Consider the following 14,113-nt stretch of genomic DNA (forward strand, 5'->3'; position numbering starts at 1 on the left):
TATTTTGAATAAATTATTTTTATTTTTCACTTTCATATATTTAGATATTTGAGATCCTATTTCTTTCAGTTACAAATTTTATCTTTTCAGATTCGAATCTTATTTTTTATAGTTTCAAATCTTTTTTTCACTTTCGGATCTTTCTGTTTCAGTTTCAGATCTTTTCTTTTCAGTTTCAGAATTTGGTATGTACTCCTTACAGCAGTGGTTCCCAACCTTGGGTCAGGACCTCAAAATGGGTTTGACAGATACTTAAATAAATAATTGCTAAATTAAAATTAAGGAGGAACTGATGCTCTGTGTTACCTGTTCTCACAGTGACATGACGTCTCTGTGGGTCAGACTTGTGGCTCTGTGCTTTTTCACTCACAAAAACAAGCCCTCCCTCCTCCCTCTCCTGTGTCTCCTCTTCATTTGCTCATAACAGACGGTGCTGAAAACAGTGACAGAATTGACATTGTACCGCGTTGCATCACCAAACTTTCATAAGACTCAAGTGTAGAATAAGTTTGGGTTTTATAAGAAAGATGAGAAATGCTGCTGCAAATCATTTATGCAAAACGTGAAAGTAACCGTATATTAAAAAATAAAGCCAGTAGGACATAGTATTCATTGGATTTTAGTCAAAAGCAAATACAGAATTAATGTTTTAAGGTTGTAATATCCCGTTAACTCAAAAACGTATTGCTTTACTCCCTGAAAAATCAATAATTAATTTTCTACCAGTAATGCATAGGTATACTCAGACATTACACACATGAAACCCTGAGTTGTTGCCAAACCATGCCACAAGAGGGAGTATGCCTTTAAGTGAGTGCTTTTTTTTTTTTTTTTTTTTTGTGGTTTAAACCAAAAAAGAAAAATGGGTAAAGAGAGCAGTTTTTATTTTTTGCTGGCAGAAATAAAAACAAGACAGGTTTGTAAGTTTACATTCATGAATATGGAATTTACACAGTAGTAATATTAGATTAATAAAAAAAAAAAGCATCTTTTTCTCTATACTCAACACTTCCTAATATAATATTCCTCTCCTCAAGAGCAAAACCTCATCTTGTCTACTATATAGTCATACCAGAAAGATGTGAGTTTTGGACAAGACCAGAAAAGATGGCCTAGAGTACCATCACCTGACTTACACTTATCACAAGTAGAAGAGACAGAATGAATGACTTTAAACTGAATGAGTTGAAGTCTAACATTGATAGAACATGCTTTAATCCTGCCCAGCCCTTTTGCCCATAACTTGTTTGAAATGTCTACAACAGTGTCCTTAATCCATGCCTCTTTAATGTGGAGAGAGGAGGTTGCCGATGAGAAAAGACCTACAAATTGTGAAATTAAATGTTTGGAGGTAGGGGTTTTAGTTGTAAGCTCATAAAAAATGTGTTATTTGGGGATCATATCAAAGTGAGGGAGTGACTGTCTGACAAAATTTCTAATTTGCAAATAGCGAAAGAAGTGACCAGGAGGCAGATTAAATTTCACCTGAAGTTACGCAAAAGAAGCAAGATAGTTGTTAATATAGAGATCCTTAATAGTGGACAGTCCCTTATCTGACCAGTGTGAAAAAACAACATCCATCTGGCCTGGCTTAAAAGGGGTTCTGACATATAGAAGCATAGATGGACAAATCTGGGAGGCTCAGCACACCTTTGATTTGTTTTAGGATCTTAAATGAGTTACGCAAAATAAAGTAATCCTTTAGCCATTTGATAATTGGATTTGGCTTCGGAAATAAGAAGGCCATTAAAGAGGCTCCAGTGAGTAAGACTGCATTACAAGACTCAATCTCAGGCCATCTGAGACAGGTACTGCTCTCCTGTCTAGCAGCAGAATGATGAGAAAACCCATGATCTGGCATTGCAGGCCCAGTAATAATGTTGGAAGACAAGAAAGCCCTGGCCACCTTCGTTAGCCCAAATGAAGGGCATATTTTAAAGAACGAAGATGTAAGAAAAATCGGGACATGTTGAAAGAGAGAAATAAATTTGGGGAGTACTAGCATCTTAATAATATTAACGCATCCGATTAAAGAAAGAGAGAGAAATTTCCTTACTTAAACAAAACTTTACTTAAAAGAAATATGCAAACTTGCTGCCTCACAAAAAGTAATTTATGTTGACTTAGATAAATTACATTGGATTTACTTAATTATTATGACTGTGCAGTACTTAAATTAACCTAAATAAGTGGATTATAGTAACTTGTTTATTTAGAGTTTGCAGTTCTCAAATTATTCTAAATAACTGGATTATAGTAACTTGCTTATTTTGAGTTTGCAGTACTCAAATTATCCTAAATAATTGGATTATAGTAACTTGCTTATTTTGAGTTTGCAGTACTCAAATTATTCTAAGTAATTGGATTATAGTAACTTGCTTATTTTGAGTTTGCAGTACTCAAATTGGATTATAGTAACTTGTTTATTTTTAGTATGGAGTACTCAAATTAACTTGAATGAATTAGATTACAGTAACTTATTTATTGTGAGCTTCCAGTACTCAAGTGATAGCTTAATTCGCTTTAGTGTTGCTCATCCATCATATTCAGGTCAACTTAATGTAATCTAACTTTGTGAGAGCCACACTTGGCCACTGTACTCAGGTTCAACTCAAGGAGCGAGGGAAGGATTAGTGTAAAAAGTAAACACATGGGCCTGGTTTTGGTGTTGACGAGGCTAGTTCAGCTAGTTGGCTGAGGTCATAAAAATAAAGCGTTTAGCTTCTCAAAACAATATGCGTTCAAGAGTGAAACATTGGCATCACAAAACCATTGTCCATGAAAAAGTCTGACCTCACAATCACTTGGCACTATTTTCTCTGAGAGAGAGGGAGAGAGAGAGAGAGAGAGAGAGGTGATCCAAGCTGAAGTTGGACCCACAACTGTCTCTCATGGCTACAGCTGTGGGTCCAACTTCAGCTTGGACCACTTCTCTGTCCTTCCTCTCTCTCTGCCCGTTCCAACTCCGTCTGATGAAGTTCGGCATCTGTTTATTCAGGTTCATAAAGGTATCCCTGGCTCTGTGCTAAAAGTTTCTTGACCTAAAAGAATTACAACAGCACATGTTAATTTCATTAAAAAAAAAACACACACAATGAAGGGAGAACACTTAATGGATTAACTCAGTGGAATTAAAATTTATTTTAAAATGCTCAACAATGCATTTAACAGAAGACATTGGCTCTTGACAGGCTGAAGAGTGTTTTGTTAATGCTCAGTATAAAAGTGAACAATCAATAGTTTGATTACAAACCTACTTAACATTCTTTTATGAATTTTTATTCATCAAACTATTCAATCCAGGTGTGCCTTGCTGCAACAGCCAACAGATGTCAACATACGAGGCAGTATAATCGAAAACGACAACTTCTCAGCCGAACAAGTCAGTTTTGAGTCTCCACTACATTTTTTGAATAAACATTAGCTCAAACAATCGAACTACCTGGGAATATGTTCCAGTTTTAGACAAGAAAAATATCAAAGAAATAGCCTCTCGACAAAAATGCACAACATATAAAAAAATTATGTTCCTGAAATAATTGCAAGAGAGAATATTCTTATTAAGAACTAAACCCTTTCAGAGAATCTTTCTGAACTAATCATTTTTAGTTCTGTAGCTTAGGGTTATCTTGGGTGCCTATACTTTTTGAAGACCAAAGTAACAACCTGAAACATGACGAATGCACATTAACAACAAATATTTCCTGTTCTTCCTCTCTTCAAAATAAGAGTCCTGGATGTGTTGGCATTACTTGTACAAAAGCACATACATTTATTTAAAAAAAGGTTACAATTCTTTCTTGGTATGAGACACAGGAAACTATTGATATTACTAAAACAATAATATTGGTGCATTTTAAATTATTGGGATTATTATCTTGCAGGAGCTGTAAGTGAAGCGAGATGCCTGTGCAGTGTGGACATACTAATATTGCTGATATTTCCGTGTCTCCTATTGAGAATGAAATATAATCTTTTTGTTAAGTTGCTCACACCAAATGGGTTTGGGTAAATTTAAGTCAATTTTCTTTTATACAGGTAATGCTGGGACATCTGGGACTCTATTTTGAAGAGGGGAAAAAGTTTTTGCACTGTATCAACTTGCCTACCCCAGTAGTTTGTTTTTCAAACTAAGCAGTTTTGGAGGGAGTGTTTTGCTTCCCAATCCAAGCATGACTGCTTGAATGAATCTTGAGTGTGTTCGCCATGCATTTTGGGTAATCTAAGTGAAGAGCATACATAAGTCCAAACATGAGGCAGACTGCCTGGGGAAAGTCTCTAACATTGTCCATGACAGTACTTCCCTCAAGTATGATGGCAGTGGAAATGGGCTGGAGGTGCACTGCATTTAGACCCTGCTGCTGAGCATCTTCGTTGACCACGGTCAGCACCCCAACTGTCACTGAGGCAAGTGCTTCTTCCTTCGCTGTATCCTGCAAAAGAAGCACACACAACTACCTTTTGAATCTGGTCTTCTTTTGGGAAATTCTGTAGACTGGAAGTGTGAGATTGGGGAATTCACATCCTTAATTTAATTACATTATGTACTAATTTAGGGATTCTGATCATTTATGAGTGAGATTAGAATCCACCTGATTCTGATCAACTGAAAATAAGTGTATTTTAAATAGGGCTGTCAAACGATTAAAAATTTTAATCGAGTTAATTACAGTTTAAAAATTAATTAATAGTAATTAATCACAATTCAAATTATCCCCAAAATATGTCATATTTTTCTGTAAATTATTGTTAGAATGGAAAGAAATGACACAAGGCGGATATATACTGTACAGCAACATACTGTATTTGTTCATTACAACCATAAATCCACACTGAATGGCATTAATATTGTTCAAGAACATTATTTATTTCTTAGACAGTATTCTTTTTTTCTCTTCAAAATCAACAAGACTTTTTCTTTCTTTCTTTCAGTAACAGGACAGTATTTTCCCCCTCTTCAAACTAGCACAACAGGGCCACTCTTTTTTTTTTCTAATTAAAAATTCAAAACCAGAACATCAGGCTAAATCTACCTGCTTTGAGCTTCACCATATAAATCAAATGTTTCTTCTGCTGTGTCTCTCTCTCTGTGTGTGTGTGTGTGTGTGTGTGTGTGTGTGTGTGTGTGTGTGTGTGTGTGTGTGTGTGTGTGTGTGTGTGTGTGTGTGTGTACATTTGAATGTGGCCCTCTTCTCTACTCATCCTCTAGCCCAGGGGTGTCAAACTCAATCACAGAAGGGGCCAAAGTTTAAAACACAGTCTAAGTCGCGGGCCAAACAAGATTAACATTTATTAAACTGTCTAAAACTGATTATGTTTAATTCAGAAATATGAATTTGAACAGCCAGACTGCAACAACTTTTTCCTCAATAAAATAAATAAGATTTAAAATATTTTTTTTTTCTTCAACAATAACAAAGGAAAACGAGAATATTTCAGCTCAGAATATTTCAACTCACATATCCAGGTGGGGGTTACATTTGAAAATGCTTGCTTTTTGTCTGCACACAAGATATCGCACACTTTAATCATGCAACCCCTCAATGGCACTGCATTTGGCATAAAAGTCTGCTCATATAATAATATTACAAACCCATCAGTCCATCAGGTACAGATGAACATATTGACCTGCTCAATTTAACATTAAGGCCAAAACGCACTGAGAACTTCAACAGAAAAGTCAACTGTAGCTTCTATGGTGCACTGCAGGCTTCAGATTTAAAATGTAACACCACAGAACCAGCAGTATTTTAGGAAAAGGTTAAACTGCACACTGACAAGACAGAGTCTGTCCTCTTCATCATGACTTACAATAATGCAGCAATTAAGTATTTAAAAGTACACAAATCAGACTTGGAGTAAAAAAAAAAAAAATCGCGCACCACATAAGTGTACATTAATATTATGATTCATGATCATAAAAAGTTTTTTTTTATCTCTCTCCCTCTCCCTCTCTCTGCTGTGGGTCAGTCTTATTTTTATTTTTACCTGGTTTCAGGTGAAGCTGCAGCTCATCTCCCTCCTCATATACTTGTGTTTCTTTGCACTGAGTCAGTTGCCTAAACAGACAAACCTGTTTACATTGTCGTACTATCTGCTTATTTATTGTTCCATCTGTATTCTTTTTAAACTGAAATTCCCCATCCAGAGGGCCAACCTGCTCTTCCTCCATGTTTACATTCACCGCACGCATGCATCCGCTCTGCTCACTGCGCGTCACTGCACTTCTGAGTGGTATTATGGGATGTATGAGGCGGGTCATTCTGCGCATGCGTCAAATTCGTGAAAATTTTTAACGGCACTAATTCTAAAAATTAATTATCGCCCGCTAACGCGATAATTTTGACAGCAGTAATTTTAAATATTTGACAACACTATCAAACGTATCAAATATGATTTGTCAGTAACTTGAGATCAATATGTTTCTTTCTTCTTTCAATATGTTACTTACAAAGCAAGTCTTGTAGACCTCACTGGAGTCATCACCAAGCACAATAGGAGGGCCTCTGAGGACAACAGAGCGAAGTGCCGTCACATCTGGCGACTAAAAATACAGAGAGAGAATAGATACAAGTTAAGAACTTCATAGCATTTTGAGGGGTGGGGTGGGGGGTATGTGTTGATATACTTTTCTATATTTTCTCTAATAGTTCATAGCCTCATAATAGAGACAGGGCTTTAAGTTTTATTAGTATAATTGGTAACATTTAAATACCTAATTTTACACATCCCAATTTCCATGTAAACATTTTCTTTGTTTTTATACAAACTCAACATTTCAATTAAATTTAAAATAAAATGCCCTTGTGCATGCATTTCATTGAGCACTCACTTGAAATGTGCAAACTACCATACTGTTGGATTTCTTGTTACGAAGAATGACAGACTGAGAGACACATAAAAACCTGTTGAAATTGAACAAAAACATGTTGAGATGAGTAGTCCACAACAACTGGTATCGGTGTTGTGAAAGGATTTTAAAAAACATGATTTAATTGTTGAAGTGATTTAGTTAGTGTATTTATGGGTACACATCACTGGTACGGTCACCAAGGGTACATCTGTCTCGCTTGCTCTCCACAGCAGCATGCAGCAACACAGCAGAGAGGAAGGCAGTGTGAATGGTATGTGAAACAGGCCTCAGGTGCATTGCCACCACCCGTTATTACTGGAGTGTAAATTACAAAATCCTTACCAGGCAGTTGATGTGCTGGATCAAGTCTGTCAGTTTTTGTCCTGTAGTTCCTTTTTTGGACTTGAAAAGCTCGATGAAGCGTGGGGTGTGTTGGTCTAGGGCTTCATAAAGGTCTCCTTCAAGGTTCCTACTGGCGACGCGATTAAACTCAGCAAAGACCTGAAAAAATGGAGAGTGGAAGGAGGGAGAGGGATAGCAACATTAAACTGACTGTCATTCAATTAATACTGTAGAAAATTAAAGAGCTTAACATATGAAACTATGGTGAATAATACATTACTACTTATATTATTAAACAAATAACATTAGTACACATACTGACATTGAAAACATTTTACTGATTTGTATATAGTACAAGAGTAATTTTTTGAGGATGATGTGTTTTAATATTCCACCTCACAGCATTGATATGTTCTGACTGACATTTAATCTGCTGGAAACTTAATGGGGGAAGGCAGGCCAAAACGAACAAGTAGCTTACCTGTCTCTCAGTGAAAAGTGCTGGCCAACGTTCAACCGTGCTCTGCACAGCAGGCTCCTGTGTCACTATCTCCCTTCTGCACAGTGGGAATGTTTGGTCCATCATTTGCGAGACTAGAGTGGCATTGGGTTTTTTTTTCTTCATTTCCTCGATGACAATCTTCCTGGCATTTTCAAGGCTTCTTTCATCATGTCCGTCAGGTAAATTAAGCAAATAATTGGCTTCACCTCTTTTTGGTCGCTTGACATTCTTGCTGGATGATTCTCCATCTGGATTAAGTTTACTTCTTTTACCCCCATTTATCATTACATCATCACATCCTGCTTTTCGTAGCTTTGTACGATAGTTTGCCATCTTGAATTTTATGCTATTTTTCCAGCCATACCACCCTGGCTGGGGACCAGGTTCAGTGAGACTGGGGTGCTTACTTATCAGTGATTTTGCGACACTGCTGAAGTCGTCATCGTTCGGGTACGCCTTGAAACTGTACATTGTTTTGGCGAGCTTCTCAAGTATGTCATGTTTCATGTCTTGTGATGGAGTAATTGGGAGACGGTCTTTCATGAATGAAAGGTCTGCCTGTCTCAGCCTGTACTCTACATCCACTGAGAAATTGGGTATGTCGAAGAACTCTGGCCACTGTTTTCTAAGCGAAGGTGACAATTCAGCAGGGGACAAGATCTCAGTGTCTACTGTGCTGCAGTCTGATTCTTCGGTGGGTGAAAACAGGGCGGTCAACTCGAGAGTCACAAGAGGAATTACTTTCAGCGTAGCTCTTGCAGGCAAATCTGTTACTTCAGTCAAATTGCATAGCGCATTACTGAAATCTGGATCTTCATATTGGAGTTTGAAGTCATACTGCAGTGACAGCTTATCCCGCAGCTGTGTTTTTAGTTCTTCAATGGAATCCGGTCTATCATTTAGGGTCAGCTTCCTTATATCATCTTCATCAATGACAACTCGGAGCATCAATCTTTGGTCCATCTCGATGTCACCTCCTCCCAAATGTACCGTTTGAGTGTAACAAGCTGTTTGCCATGAACTCTGTAAAGTGACAGAGGAAACACATCATTCAAATCTGACAACTGGGTGACTGAGAAGATGGGCAAATGGCTGCTGCAGAGGTCATACAATCTAAGATGCTCATCATACCATGAGGTCATCAGTCTGCAGACAAATGCTACATCTGTGTTTATAACAACAATCTTTGAGATTTGTCTGAACTCTGGGAGCCCTGCGCAAGATCCAACAGAAATGACCATGTCAGAACTGTACTTGATGCCATCAATGATGACAGAGGAAGCTACAAAGACTGTGTTCAGCTGGTTGTTTCTTTGATTGAGCCAGTTCTGCACATTTTCTGGAAATGAGGAAACCATCACAGACTTCACTTTGTGAATTTCAGTAGATGGCTTAAAAAAAGTTGTGGCAGCTAGATGGAAGGCCATCATTTTCTGATGTCTGTTTGCTAAAGTCAGGGGAATGTTTTTAAAGTTGTGAGAGTGATGCACAACTTTCTTGAAGAACTTGTGTTTCCCCTCAAAACGCATTGTCCACACATCAGATAGAGGACCAAAGGTTTGAATGAGCTGAGGGTAATGCTCAACGTAGTGGTCCTTTGGTCGTAGCTTTTCACCCGGGAAAACCTTCTGAAACAAGTGTCTATTGTCAGAGATTTTGCTATCAAGAAAGCACAAAGACTCTTCTGTAAAGCTTGTGGACATTGCCAATTCCACCACATCTTTTAAGGTTATTAAAACCTCCCAGGTTTCATCACCGTCTGGAATGTGTTGACCATTTTATAATGGTAGAAGTCGGAGAAGAGTCCAATTTTCGTGACCATTTCCTCCAATTGTTGACTTTGAGGAGAAGGTCTTTGGAATGAGTTGGGGTTGATTTGCTCTGTCTGCAAATGTGTATGGGAACTGTTTAATAGCATCATTCAGGGCCTCAAGGGAGATAGTTCCCTTCGATATCAGTGCCTTTAAGCACAGAGCCAACTCTACTGGAACAATACCCTCCAGAAGATCATGTAGAATGTCTGGAAGGTAACCATCAACGACATGAAAATGTTGCAAGCTTTCAGTAAGTGGACAGCTTCCTTTCACACCGTATTGTTGAGCCTTGGATCCTGTGACACCTCTTGCACATGTTTGTCATGGTTTTCTTTTGTTCTTTGTTGAAATAAGCCTGTCCGTACTTCTTTGTCCTGCATTTCCTCCCGCTTGGCCATACAGAATCGACAAACTTGGGTAACTCTGAAGCTTTCAAAGAACCCTCCCAAAGAGTGGGCAGCCAGATTGTCTGCTGCAACAAATAACACTGTGCCCTTAACAGTGGCTCCCAACTGTTCAACATATATGCCTTGTTGCTCAAGAAAAACAAGGTCCTGAATAAGAGGGTGAAGAATTTTGGCATAACCCTGGTCTTTGATGTCATTGGCCTTGCAAAGCAGAGCAAGCTGAATGGAATGAAGAGACGAGCGATATTTAGGGTGTAAATTGCCAAGTGTCCAGTAGATGGCAGTTTGTTTGTGCTTTTTTCTGGAGGTTCTCAAGGGGTTAGCCACCTCAAAATCATCAATATACAGTCGGAGAGCGATCCTGAATTCTTCCTCATTCAAGAAAGCACTGTCTTTGAAGCGGGCACCATCTCTGTAAGATTGGTATTTCTCTGACAAAGTTGCCTCATGTGACATGGTCTTTTCCAGAATTTCTCTATTGCTCAGTAATGTTTGCAGCATTTTTAGTATGGGGACATACACAACATTCTGCTTGTTTTCTAGGACAAATTCAACTGGCATAACCAAAGAGAATTCCCTTGAAATGTATGATTTTCGCCTGTTAGCAGTTGACAACGATCCCTCATCAGAAGTGAATTTGAGGAATACATTATTCTCAATGACCACTTGAGCTATCTCATTCACTAAAGCATCATCAACATTTGCACAATGCGTATGTAGAATTTTTCGAGTAGAAGAATGTAGCAATGGCTGTGATAACAAATAAATTTGGTTGATCTGATCTATGACCTCTTGCAGGGCAGTTTCAGAGATGTTAAGAATTGATGACATTTTCAGGAAAAGAGCAGCTACATTGCGTTCCAACTGATTCTCTAAGTCCTCCACATCTTCATTTTGCTCAGCAACTTCACAGTCAATATCATCAACTTCAGGGTCACTCTCCTCTAGCTGAACACTCGTATTTTTTGGAAGTTCTTCAACTACATTTTTTGAAACAATTTCCTGTTTTAATGGTGTCTTGTTGTGCATCTGATGCTCTTTGCTTTTGTGTGCAGTAAAGGTAGAATAAACACTACTCTGAAAGTTACAGTCCTGATATGGGCAGGCAACCATTTGCCTCAGCTTAAGATGTCTTCGCAAATGGGTAAAGAAGTCTGCTTCTGTGCAAGGCTCCACAAAGTCGCACAACTGACAGTGAAATGCAGTTTCTCCACTTTTGCCTGCATCCTTTTGAGTGTGCCATGTTGAAAGGTGTACTTTGAGTGCATTAAAAGATTTAAATGTGCAGAGGCATTCCTTATGAAGGCATGGGAGTGGGGATGTCCGAGTGTGAAATCCATGTTTTAAGCGGTAATGCTTAAGCAAGTAGCCTCTCTTTTCAGCAAAAAATGTGCAGTACTTACAAGTCCACTGCATTAGGGAGCACTGCTCTGGTTGACCTGAAAAGACATGATAATTTCAGCATTAAGCACTTATTTTAAAAAAAAAAGTTTCATTTTTTTCCTAAATAGTCACAAATTAAAATGTACAATTAATTGTTTTAAACACAAATTAAAAATCTGCAATGAATCATTTTAACATTGACAAACTAAAATGTGCAATAAATTATTTTTAAATGAAATGAAAGATTTTTTAAATAGTGAAATTGAAATATACAATGAATTTTTTAGTCACAAACCAAAAATGTGCTTTGAATTATTTTTTTAAACAGTCATAAATAAAGATGTACAATTAATTATTTTTTAACAGTCAAGTCGAAGTGTGCGATGAACAGTCACAAACTGCCATGTACAATGATTTATTTTAAACAGTCCAAAATTGGAATAAATTAACTTGATCCGTTTAACAATGGAATTGGTTTTATCATAATCCCACTGTAGTAACATTAATGTATTTCTGTTACCCAAACCCATGGAACTAATACAAATATTGAATGATTATTGTATTGTATGAAGCATTAGGTAAATACCTTTAATTGCTGAGAGCGGAGTAAGTGTGGACAGTTGACCATCTGCTTCAGCCTGAATGGAGGACAGTGAAAAAACACACAATTAAGGCAACAATTTCAAAATATAGACACATAAATCAACACACCAGGTTGTTATAATATCACTCTTGTTAACTGTATTCCTATATTGAGCTTTAAATTCAGTGGCAAAGGAGAAATCCTTTAGAAAATACAGAGATAAGGACCCCGACTCTCGTTACATTGTCAAAATAAATTAAATCTGTGTGGATCCTTAGGTGTAGTTCACATCAGTGGCGCCGGGATCGCTCGCGCTCTGCAGCGATCGTTTCGGCGTATGGTCTGTTTTGGGCGCGAGCCGCGAGCGATCGCGTCAATCTTGGCAGGAAGTCACACATGAAACAACGAGAGAATCCAGTCAATTTTCTAAATTAAATCAATTTTCAAAATAAAACACAGAGATTGACAAATACCATAGCCCTCTCCGTGTGCGTTTGTTGCCTATTTGTGTTTATTTATCTAAACAGAACGCGACAGAGATGAAAACACACACACATCGACACACATATATACACAAAGGGTACCCACACACACACCGACACACCTTAGGTGTATATAGATGACCTATATACGTTCAGGGTACACATAGCCTACACCGACAGACACACACACACACACACCGACACAGGCTACACATACACAGCTGAGGGGCAGAGGCCTTGTCAACCGGCGCAGAGAAATGAGCATCTGGTGTGAACTGGAAGGCTGCGGCTAGCGCGCGATTTTTGAGGGCGAGCCGCTTTGCACGCTTCGGCGTCCGGTGTGAACCGGCTGAAACTAACTTCCCTGTGCGGGTCGGAACACCGTGGTCCCGGTACCGAAGCTCCGCCACACCCACAACAACGCCAAACGGCCGACCTTCTCTCCCACACTACATAAACTGTAGTCTACATTTGTTTAAAAAATGGTAATGTTACTGTGCTAGTGGTGATATTTGAATTTGATTTTGTTTACTCCTCCCTGGCAAGCACACAGCACTACACTACAACAAGACAACGCGACGGTTTACAAAAGAGTAAAATATTTACTTACCAAATCAATGTGCTAAACACAAGTAGGCTAGGTTAAGGTGTTGAAGGGAGCTCCTGGTTGACCATGCGGTTGACGTGGACATGTGTAGGAAAGTTCTGGTTGCGCGAAGTAGATGAGGCAGGTCTGAGCATGTCCAATAAAATGCCCAAAGCACACTGGGTACAATAAATTATTCTTTCTAATTTGACTTAACTGGGATAAATCAAGTTAAGCATGTTTTCCAACCCCAAAGTACTACTTACTTATTTAAAATTAGTGTTCATAACAGGTTGATGAAAACTGAGTTTGGTTCACTTATCATATTTAATTAATTTGTATTTGCATTTGCAGTGTAGTGATATTAATCCCGAGATACACAAGGTGTTCAGTGGAAAGTCTGAAGGGTAGATTACCAAGAAAGCCAGCGTCGAGACCATGAGAGAAGGGCATGAACAAACTTTTTCCCCAGTTAACACTAAAAGATCTAAGAACATCCCTGTCTTCCCTTTTTGATATAATAAACAGCTTTGGGCAGCTTTCTGGGTTTAGAGACAAGATTATATCATCTGTGTACAGACCAATGGTACAATGAGATGTGCCGCAACCAGAGGCTCGAGAGTCAGCGCAAAGAGCATTGGGGAGAGGCAGCAACCCTGCCTGGTTTCATGGTGCAGTGAGAAAGGGGGAGACCTGTCATGATTAGTCAAAACGGAGGATTTGGGGCAAGAATAGTAGCAAACATGTACTTCCATTCAATTTGATCAAATGCCTGTTGGGCATCCAGGGAGATAACTGCCAAGTAAGGCAATTTAGTAGAGTAAATTATATTCAATGAACGCTGGGTGGTTAGAAAAGGAAAATCTATTTGGAATAAACTCTGTTTCAGTACCGTTGGAATTACTGTTGGTGGCTGAAAACAGCCACTAACAAAAACCGCTGTAAAAATATATCAGATAAATATTTTTTCAACTTTTTTTGCATAAATATGTTAATTAGCCTCACTTCTGGTCAAAACTACTAAATATTTAAATATTTTTAGAATTTTAAGATTTTAAATGCCAATTTTATAAGCACTGTCACCGACACCAACAAAATGAAACAGAAAACCAACCATGCACCCTCAATATGCATTTGGTTTTCTGAGTTTTGTTTTTTCAG

General features: G+C 38.2%; 1 long non-coding RNA gene across 1 annotated transcript; it reads right to left on the reverse strand.

Moving 5' to 3' along the window:
• Positions 1–3,857: 3,857 nt before the first annotated feature.
• On the reverse strand, positions 3,858–11,940 carry LOC146315951 (uncharacterized). The gene is made up of 3 exons (XR_014771824.1): positions 11,888–11,940; positions 6,452–6,506; positions 3,858–4,433 (listed from the first exon to the last, which is right to left on the reverse strand). It is a non-coding gene; the product is annotated as an uncharacterized LOC146315951 (long non-coding RNA).
• Between the last annotated feature and the right edge of the window lie 2,173 nt (positions 11,941–14,113).

The sequence above is a fragment of the Lutjanus erythropterus genome, chromosome 14 (genome assembly GCF_056507025.1).
Source record: "Lutjanus erythropterus isolate fLutEry1 chromosome 14, fLutEry1.hap2, whole genome shotgun sequence".
NCBI classification, from domain to species: domain Eukaryota; kingdom Metazoa; phylum Chordata; class Actinopteri; order Lutjaniformes; family Lutjanidae; genus Lutjanus; species Lutjanus erythropterus.